General features: G+C 35.2%; 1 pseudogene; it reads right to left on the bottom strand.

Annotated features, from left to right (window-relative positions):
• Positions 1-5036: 5036 nt before the first annotated feature.
• LOC149544671 (disease resistance protein RML1A-like) lies at positions 5037-9316 on the bottom strand (annotated as a pseudogene).
• Positions 9317-10010: the final 694 nt, after the last annotated feature.

Genomic DNA, 10010 nt, shown 5'->3' with positions numbered 1-10010 from the left:
TGACCTATTTGAGCTTGAGCTCCATCTTGCTCTACTACTATAATCTCATCCTTCTACTCACTAGATTTTTCAAGTTTGTCATTTTTCTTTGCAGGTTCATCTCTGATGACTAGAGCACTTTGTACTATTGTACTAGTAGTGGAAATTGATTTCTCCTTTCTGTGATACACCACAATAGGTAATGGTGGTTGTACCATGGTAGATTGAGAAAGGGGTGTAGATGTTTCTAGTGTTTTTGTTTCCTCCCCTGCAAATGCCTTATCTGCCCTCTCAATTTCATCAACACTTACTAGGACAGGCACCTATGTAGTGGATCTTATAAAAATATTCCTCAAGTATTTCTCCAAAAGGGGATTGATGTTATGAGTGATAGTCTAAGAAACATCCTTAATCTTAATAGTGTCAATAATTGCACTTGTCTCTTGTTGAGGATTGGAACTCGACACTTGTGTATCTGGTACACTCTGTTCTATTTGTTTCTCATCTACAGTTGGTGCTTGTGTGTCTATGTTCATGTTTGTGGCTCCCTCAACTGTATCTTGTTCAATGTCTTCTTCTTTTTCTTCTTCTATTTCCTCACCCACTTCAATAGGTGTTTTCACAACTTCCTTAGATGCTAACAGTCCATATGTTAGCTTCCATATTTGTTTAGACATCAATACAATATCATCAATGTCATTCTGCAATTTATTTAATGTCTTATACTTTGGAACAAATTTTCCAATATATCTCTTAATGGCTTTTTCCATTACAACCTTACTCATTTATAGCATCACCTATGCAAGTGTTGTCTCTCTTATTTTTCTTTCAGTATCTGGACAATAGTGCCACTTCTGCTCAACTCTATCATACAAACTTTTGGGTATGGAGTTGGCAAGTTCAAGAGGAGTCTTTTTAAATATTGTCATCATGGCATATATTGTCTCTTCAACTCGATTCTTTTCAATCTTATCAAGATTGTCAAACTCAATGTGAGAGAGTCTAGATAAATCAACATTATTTCTAATATTCTAACATAGATTATCTAAATCTGAAGAAGAACAACACAATATTCCAAAGTTCACTTGCATTGGGAAAGATTCCTTGTTTATGCTGAAGAGATAGTACTACCTTTAGTATAAAGCCTTAGAGAGGCTCATTGTACAGAAGTACTTGCTGATTCTAAACTTCAAAGTGCATCTAGTTTTTAGACCAAAGTTGTTGTAATTCATGCCCAAGAGACACATAAGGGCATCTTCTAGAGGTAAGTTCCAGTATCAAGAACTTTCTCTTTCTAACCCAAGAAGAAAAATTAGAGTATCCTTATCACCAATTAGGAGTAGGATAGTAGTGCACACCCCTGCAAGATCTATCTCCACTCCTATTGTTAGATCTTAGCCTGGGATACCATTTGCTCATATCAATAGAACATTTTCTTAAATGGCTAGAGCTCATGCTTTTGCCACCTTTAATGGTGGGAGCCCCCTCCTATTAGATCAAATGCATGCCATACTAGTATTAGCTCTCAAAAGTGTACTTGAGTTTACTAGTGAAACCTCCACATCCTCTATCAAACATATTCAAGAATTGTTTAATGTCTATAATATCCATGGTGTCTCTAAAGATGATGTAGTGGTCAAGATTCTAGCTTCATCCTTGAAAGGAAAGACATTACAATGGTATAGAGATTTTCCTCATAGCACTATAACTAATTAGGATGGGTTAGGGGTAGCCCTATGTAAGAATTTTGAGGAAAAAAATGACCACCTGTCACTTTTACAACAACTACAACAACTAAAACTATCAAGAGGCCCCCCCATGAATGTATGATTGATTTGAATTATAGATTTTAGAAAACATGGGACAGAGTACCTATTGTAGTGAAGCCCTCTTCTGGTAATGCATTTTTGTATTATCTCAGAGCCTTCAACTATGATATCACTACCACCTTGCAATCTACGAAGGGGTACACTTTACCAAATGCTTATGAGGTTGCCATAAGGGCTAAAAATATTTTGATACAGGGAGGTAAGTTATCTCCAAGGCTCCAAATGCATTTCTTCCCTGACATGCTTAACCATTAGCCAACCATAGCCCGTATTCATGTTTGCTTTGTAAGTCAACCTATTGTTGTGGTTACGATAGCCTCTACATCCTCTAGTGGAGTTGATAGGATTGAGGCTATGATGCAGACATTGATGCATAATATAGATAGAAGGATGTGGGATCAAGAAAGGAAGATGGATGAGAATAGTGCAGTTGTGCAGAAAATGGGAAATGAGTTGGTGACCATGAAGAGGTAACAAGCTCATAATAATAAGCCTCTTTAACTCCAGAGTCAAGGTCCCATTCATGGTAGACCTCCAAACTAGAGTCATACCCGCTACAATCAGAATAGACCTATCAATCACCCTCACAATCAGAATAAATAAAAAATTGAAATAAAGAAAAAATTAAAATAAAGAAAAAATTCTATCAAAAGACAGGCAGATGAAGAGTTAAATTAAATGTACTTATTTAGAGTGGTGAAAAAGTAGTCAATAATTAAATGAACTATTAGTCTTGGGCACCACAATAGTGTTTTGGATTAAGGTAAAAATAGGTTTTGAGGGGACCCAAAACCCCTTTACATCATAGAAACAAAAGATATTCGAACAAAGCCCAAACATCCCAAAGGGATCCAAACAAAGGTTTTGTAGGGACCAAATACCCCAAGTAAGACCCCAAAACTTGAAGTGAGCTACCATAGAAAAACATTATAATTATATAAATAAATATTTCTAGCAACACCATTGACAAAAAGGCTAGAAAACAAAACCAATAGGAACTCTTAACCAGTCATCCAATAAGGGAACTAAGAATTCCCTTGTACTCCCTTTTTGTGGGAGCATAAATTCACATCGAATTGAGGAAGGCCCTTTTCAGATCATTTATTGGTAATAGATATTCACCCCTCCTTCACCATCACAACCTTAGATTTCCAAACTTGAGAATCTAGAATAGAGGGAAACTTGTCCAACTTTTGACAAGGACCAATTGTCATCACTTCTACCAACAAACTGGAACTCATACCAGTAGTTTGATTACCAACAACAGAAGTACAACCACTAGAGCCAAAAGTGGCAATACTAGAACCAGAAGAAGAAACATTACCAACGACATCAGATATACCTTGACCAGATAACAAATATATTAGAACACTCATCTTATTATTTTGTTTCTAATGAATTTAAGAAATCAATTATTTATAATTTCTTTTCAAATACTCAATAAATCAAATGTTTCAAATACTAACTTGTAGGAAAAATTTAATATCTTTTGCTTTTTATTAGACATTACAATTAAAAATACTAAAAATTAGAATTTAAAATATAATTTATATTTATTAATAAATACAAATAAAATAAAATTTTATAATTGAAATACATTTGAGATTAATTATTAGTTACTTGACTTGTGTCCCCTCTCAATCTACTGTGAAAACTTTATAATAAAATTACATAGGTAAAAATAAAGTAATTCATAGAATATATAATAGTTTTCCTTTTGTCACTTGAAAATTAGTTTCTACCACCCATAAGGTAGCTCTTATTTGAAACTTTAATTGACGTTCTTCCATGATTGGAAATTAATTTTTGGTTTTCCATCTTGTTCATTGCATGGGTTTGGCCAAGTGCGAGGCTTTTGGTATTCTTCTTTATTGATGAGATTATCAAAAAGAAGAAGTGATTTAATTTGTAGAACATTTTTCCTTTTGTTCACTCTGAATAAACCATTTCAAATTATTGGAGTCTTCATCATAATTTTCAAAAACAGGCTACCTTATTAATTAAATAATTAATTTTATATTTACCACTCTTTTTTTGAGTTTTCCAAAAGACTTTTTTTTCCAATCTATTCGTAATTCATAAACTAAAATCATCAAATGAAAAAATAAATCTAAAAGATATTCCTAGCAAAATTATTTATCTTAGAGATAGACCTATATCTTACTGCAAAAACTATTTTACAGTTAGAGGGAATTTTCCTGAAATAATATTTGGAAAAAAAATCTTTATTTACTACTCTTTAACACCAAAAGAAAAGAAAAGAAACTTATTGAAAACACATGCATCCATAAATTGTGATGATAACATGAAATTTTTTATGGTATAAAATGAAATCGAACAATCAAATCCTTGTTGTGTGTAGCCTAAAACTTGCTCTCTAAACTAACAATGAACATTGTAATATACAAATAAATTACTATTTTTCATAAAAGTCAACGATGCACTCTACAATAAATTTTAAAAAGTAAAAGGATTATTAAACAAAAAAAATTCCCATTCATGTAAAATTGAACGTTACATATTTAAACAAACGAAAATTGAAGCATACACATGCAAATGAAATCAAATATAAGTATCTATTGCTAGAATCAAAAGATTTGATTTTTAAAAAAAATTTCATTGTCTTATATAACTTTGTATTTTCAAAAAATCTCTAGTAATACAATGTAAAAAAAATTACAAAAACTTTGAAGTAAAAAAAAGTTAACTATAAAATAATATTTTTTCTCTAAAACAAGTTCTATGTAGCACATCAAGATATTAAATTTACCATTATCTTTTGACCTAAAAATATTAAAAATGATTTTATTTTTGTCAAATGATCTTCTGATTTCTTGGTGAAGTTGAATTACTCACAAAAAATATACATTAGACAAATTAATATAGCCAAGCAGCTACAAACAGTCTTATTTTTAATTCACACAAACTATACTAATAATAAAGATAGATAGATAGATAGAATAGGCACACGCTAGACTAAAGACAAAAACAAGTCAAATAGTTTTATTTTCCAGATTTCCACCAAGTTTATTCAATATGCAAATCATAAAGATTAAATTTTGACAATTTCGAAAAAGAAAAAAAAAAAAATCACTACTTTTCGCATATTCTGAAATTTGATCACGAGTACATTTTGTGAGGAGGATAAGTGTTTCAAAAGAATCATGATAAAATATAACTACATAGTTTCCAATATTATTATTGACAACGCCATACATGTGAGAGGAACTAGAAAAGAGACGCTCTTATGCGTACAACTACCGCACGCAGTCTAAGGAAAATAGTCGCAAGCAACACAAATATTATATCCCAACACAAAATCGGGGTGGCTTTGGCTGCACAACCTTTCGGGTTGAAGGAAAAGGTGATGAATATAAGATTAGCAAATAAAAGCGTGAATGCCAGTGTATACCAGAAAGGGTGAATCTTCTCCCTTTCGACAACCATTCCTTTTCCCGAAAGCTGGCTTTGCTTGTGAGATTGATACGGAGCTGTGATAGAGTTATACTTCTTCCCTTTGCGGACATACCTTATCCCCTGTATGCTCTTTCCCCCTCAGCCACTCCCACTCTCTCAATGCTTCTGGCGCGCTTACGCCACTCAAGCTTCAGAAGGTTTCATCCTCCGTAAAGTGCTCCAGAACAAATTTTACATCTTGATAAGGAAGATCATTTTCAGCAGTGCCGCGAATGACCTCCACCTCATCAGATTCCCAACTCAGTTTGATTTCCTCTAATCGTGGGAACACTCCCATGTCTGGCAGTTGTTTCATGTTGTCGTTGTACACTAGATGGAATACCTGCAATTCGTTTCACTCAGATATATCAGGAGGATCTTCAACCCTCCAGCAATTATACAGTCTCAGAATCTTCAATTTCTTAAGTGCTGAGAAGTTGGGAAACCTTCGTAAATTTTCTAGTGTGGCAAAACAAATATCCTCAAACAAGACAGATGACGAGAGATCTGGCGGCTCTAGTATTCCACACTTGCCGATTTTGAGCACAGTCAAATTTGATAGAAGCCTGAAGTTCAAGAGCTTCTCTACATATCTGAAATTCCAAAGTTGAAGGTTTTTTAGGCAGTCACAAGACTCTAATATTTTGAGTGCTGAAATAACATATAATGGAACAAACGACTCTACCTCGACATCTTTTATATGTGAACATGTCTCTAAAGCACTTGACACGTCTACATCTGGAAATGCCTTTACTGCATCACTATCCCACAATACAGTTTTGGATAGTTTCTTATATTTAGAATTCCAGCCCGACCGATCACTTTCAATGACGGTACTTTGAAGCTCCACGCATTCTGTACAGTCGAAGGGAACATTTACTTTATCAGAAACACTAAATTCCACTTTCTCCAGATGCCGTAAACCCTTCAACCTTGGGAACTCCCACAGAGATCTACAACAAACATTAATCTCTCTCAGAAAAACACAACCACTAAGATCCGCGCGCTGATTAAGCACCTGACTGCCTACTATTTTGATCTCAAGATATTGTAAACCTTTGAGGGTTCCTAGCTTGGGGAATCTAAACATTGGATTTACTTCGCTTATCTAAAGCCACGCTAGCCATTGCAATTTTCCCATGCCTTTAAGCTCTTTCAAGTCTTTGCAATTGTGTACTGTAATACTTCTCAGATGGCCCATCCCGCCCAAGTCAAGCTTGCTCATATTCCGCACATCTACAAGCTGAAGCACCAGTAGATTTTGAAGGTCGCCTAGATCGATTTGCGTCAGTCTTGCATGTATGCACTGCTCCAACCTTGCCAATTCAAACCCCGCAACGTCATTTGATATTAGCTGACATGGACTACATGGCTTTCCCTTCCACCACAGCCATCTCCTCATTTCATTCGCTTTGCTTTTGTGCGAATTCAACATAAAGATCGTGGATAAGAATTTTTGGTTCAGATTCTTCGATAAAAGCATTCCTATATAGATCGCCCACCTGAAACCACGTATAAAGTAAGTCTTTAGCGTTTTCTTATTTAACAGAAATCTAAATCACAAACTAAAAATTCTAAAAGGACATATTCAAACTCACTGCCTTCTCAATAGAGGAGATCTCTTCGTTGAGTATCATTGCCAGCCACTCATTGACTTTATGTGGAGATGTATTAGGCGGCATATATAGGGCGAGAAGCATGAAGGTGGTGCGATATGCAGGAGACATGTTGTCAATAGCTTTGCCCAGGAAAGCCAACAAGTCATCCAAACCATAACCCGATCGGTTGACCAAGCCTTCTGCCTTATCAATCCATGCTGACAAATCTGAACCATATTTACTGGAGAGGTGGCCGCGAAGAATTTTTAGAGCCAACGGGTGAAATGTTCGATCTTTTGAGCCGATGTCTTTGAAGGAACATCTCTGGGCACATCTGATAGCGAAAGCCCTGTCCTCTGCCGTCAAAGTGGACTCCTGTAAAATCATACTTTCCAACAAGATGCGTATGGCCTCTTCCTCTTTGAGCTCTGGCACGCCAATGCATGACTTCTTATCTATTTTGAAGTGCTTGTCTGGAACATCTACGCTTCTTCCGCTCAAAATGACGCAGCTGTCCACTCCCAACTCTGCCTCAAGATAATACTTCACTTCGTCTATGCTTTCCTCTGTGATATTGTCCAGAACCAGCAATACCCTTTGACACTTCACCCTTCTATACAGCTCAACTTGTGCCTGTAAGATATTGAAGAAACCAGTCAGATAACACACAGATGTAAACCAGTTACATAACACACAAATGTATGTGGTTAGGCCGTAGTCTACATGAGTGTTATTATTCATGGTAGTAAGAATGGAGATTGCAACAGCTCTATATATAGAGATACATTAGCCTTAATTAGTGGCAGTAAAATTAGAGGCACAGATTAAGGAGAATCACACAAATTATGCACTCTCCATAAATAGCTCAAGTAACAAGCAATCCACACATAGAAACAACGCTCCCATCAGTCTCTCTCCTCCAACAAATATATATTACAATATTGTAGAATACTTAGACATCTTCTTCACCAGTCACTTCCACACAAACACTTGAGTTTTAAAAAAACTGAATCGTATTGAATTGCTCACCTGATCTTTGTCTGTCAGTGTTTGGAGATGTGACTGAGGGCAGTGAGTGAGATAGTGCAGGGCATGTTGTACTCTTTCGAATGAATTGCCTCTAGATAAATCCAGATGGCATACTTTACCTTGAAATTCCCCCAATTTGAAATTGCAGAAAGCCTTGCCAAGAGTGGTTTTCCCTCGGCCCGCTATTCCATACAATCCTCCGATACGGATTAGCTTTTCGTTAGGCTGAACACTGCTGATGAAATGTGCAACCTCCTGCAACCAATACATATAATAAATACATTAGCTATGAATATACGTGTGATAAAAACAAATGCATGAGAATTGTGAAATGTAATGGCAATTCAACTTGATGAGAAATAGTGTTTTCAAAAGTTGCTTGCTTGAAAAAAGCGGTTATATATATTTTCATTAGCCCTAACAAAACGGCCGTTTCTTGACGTGAAACACGATTTGTCCCTCGAAAGCCGAAAGTTGCGTTTCTGGTAAAGGAAAAAAATGGTTTCTTTTTTTAAAGCCTGGCGAGAATACAATGAATTTTTTCCAAACTCTTTGCTGTATTCAAATGTTAAAAATTTCGATTTTTTTTTGGAAATTTAGATCACCATACATTTGGTCTGAGCTTAGCCTCGTTCAAAAGTGAGATTTTTATTTCACCTGACACATGCGTTCTTCTCCTTGCATACGATGGACGTGATACCTTGGCGAGGGTGTTGGAAGTATCTGCCAGATTTGCGTCGCTACATCATCTCTAAACTTCACTTCTTCACCACCTTCACTGAACTTCAACCCATTAATTGGCCTTACTGCTTTCAGAGCTTTCTCCCATTTGTCTCGCTTTTCCTCGGAATTCTCCAACTCTGTCCACTTTGCATTGTCTGCAGTAATATTTTTAAGATCATCCGGTGACATTTTGAAGAACAAGGGTAGAATTTTGAGATGGGGATTCGTACGAGTTCCGTATTTCGCTTCCACGAAGGCAGAGAGTTCGTTCATTGGCCACTTTGATTCTAGGAATTCCACAGACAGAAGTAAAAGTGCTACTTTGCATGTCTTTGTTGCTTCAAATATATGAGGTGGGAATTCTTCTCCAACTGGCAAACTATCAGGGTCTTGATCAAAGAAGCAGGACACGCCCTAGTTTGTGAGGTCTCTGTATAGCTGCCTAACAAAGTTTTTCTGCCTGCCACTGTGGCTGAGAAATACATCTTTACGCAAAGAATTCTTTCCTGAGTCACTGTTAATTGAAATAATTAGTTATAGAATTGAACTTCTATTACAGAGAAATATTGAAATATTCATATTAAAATGTGTTTCACCTCATAATGAGTGTGTTGGGCGGGGTGCACTCAGTTGTGGCTAAATTTGTTCGGGGGCATTCTTCGCTCTTTGAGGGCCGTCAACGTGATCCGACCTCGGGGACATTCTTCTTCTATTTCTTTACACAAAAAAATTTCCAAACATAAGAAATAAAGTTATTAAAAGTAAAATAACAAATTGTAAATATTTTAAAATATTATATAGGTAATGAGAGGGAAAATTGTAGTTTTAGTAGGCTTTTGTAATATTATAATACAATTTGTGAGATTTTAGTTTTCTATGTTTTTTAATATTTGGACAAGAGGAACAAAAGCAAAGTGACAAAATCACTATCAACTATGTTTTTTATTTTCGTTTCATATGTTAATATTTATTTATTCTAGTAATATTTGGACTTTAACATGAATGAGTATTTTTTAACATTTTGAATGAACTTGTTCAATTGTGCATACCATTGTAGTGTCCATGGTAACGAGTGGGAATTTTTTTGCTTTAGTAGGCTTTTGTCATATTATAATACATTTTGTGAGATTTTAGTTTTTTTTAAAATATTTGGTCAAGAGGAACAAAAGCAAAGGGACAAAATCACTATCAACTGTGTTTTTTATTTTCATTTTCTATGTTAATATTTATTTGTTCGAATAATATTTAACCTTTAACATGAATGAGTATTTTTTAACATTTTGAATGAACTTGTTCAATTATGCATACCCTTGTAGTGTCCATGGTAATGAGTGGGAATTTTTTTGCTTTAGTAGGCTTTTGTCATATTATAATGCATTTTGTGAGATTTTAGTTT

Source organism: Cupressus sempervirens, chromosome 8 (assembly GCF_028749045.1).
Source record: "Cupressus sempervirens isolate cs-2001-9-10 chromosome 8, ASM2874904v1, whole genome shotgun sequence".
Taxonomy (NCBI): domain Eukaryota; kingdom Viridiplantae; phylum Streptophyta; class Pinopsida; order Cupressales; family Cupressaceae; genus Cupressus; species Cupressus sempervirens.
Note: the sequence above shows the minus strand (reverse complement) of the source record. Positions and strands in the feature narration are given on the sequence as shown.